Genomic DNA, 1027 nt, shown 5'->3' with positions numbered 1-1027 from the left:
CCTCTCAGAACCAGGTCCACTTCAGTCTCAAACCTGCAGAGGACACTGGGTAAAACCTTGGGTCAATCAGCACTGTGAAACATTGAATTCTAACCTGACAAATGTTATGTTTAATGTATTTACTCAAGTTAAAAGAAAAAGAATTAAGGGAAAAGAAATATGACATTATTTATTATAAGAATATTGTGATGATACCTTCCATTACTTGCTCAGTGGCTGACTTCACAATTAGGATAATGGTTATAAATGTAATCATTCTGTCACGCTACAAGAGAAGATACCTTGAAATGTGTAGGTACTGTATATATACAGTATATACAGGTGAAACTAAAAAAATAAGCATATGGTGCAAAATTTAATTCATTTCAGTAATTCAACTTGAAGGTGAAACTAATATCTCATTACATGCAAAGTGAGATATTTCAAGCTTTTATTTGATATAATTTTGATGATTATGGCCTACAGCTAATGAAAACCCCAAATTCAAATTCTCAGAAAATTAGTATATTACATGAAATCAATAAAAAAGGATTTTAAATACAGAAATGTCAGCCCTCTGAAAAGTATAATCATGCGTATGTACTCGTCTGGGCCCCTTTTACATGAATTACTGCCTCAATGTGGCGTGGCATGGATGCTATCAGCCTGTGGCCCTGCTGAGGTGTCATGGAAGACCAGGATGCTACAATAGCGGCCTTCAGCTCTTCTGCATCTTTCTCTTGGCACCACAGATTCTCTATGGGGTTCAGATCAGGAGAGTTTGCGGGCCGATCAAGCACAGTAATCCCATGGTCATTGAACCAGGTCATCTGCTGGTCATCTGCTGGTATTGGTCCCCTTTGCTTTATTAAGTCCAGAGTCTACCGTCTACCAAGACATTTTAGAGTACTTATGCTTCCTTCAGCAGATGAGCTTTATGGAGATGCTGACTTCATTTTTTCAGCAGGACTTGGCACCTGCCCACACGGCCAAAAGTACCAAAATGTGGTTCAATGACCATGGGATTACTGTGCTTGATTGGCCCGCA

This window comes from Etheostoma spectabile, chromosome 3, assembly GCF_008692095.1.
Source record: "Etheostoma spectabile isolate EspeVRDwgs_2016 chromosome 3, UIUC_Espe_1.0, whole genome shotgun sequence".
NCBI classification, from domain to species: domain Eukaryota; kingdom Metazoa; phylum Chordata; class Actinopteri; order Perciformes; family Percidae; genus Etheostoma; species Etheostoma spectabile.
This window is presented reverse-complemented; position numbering follows the sequence as displayed.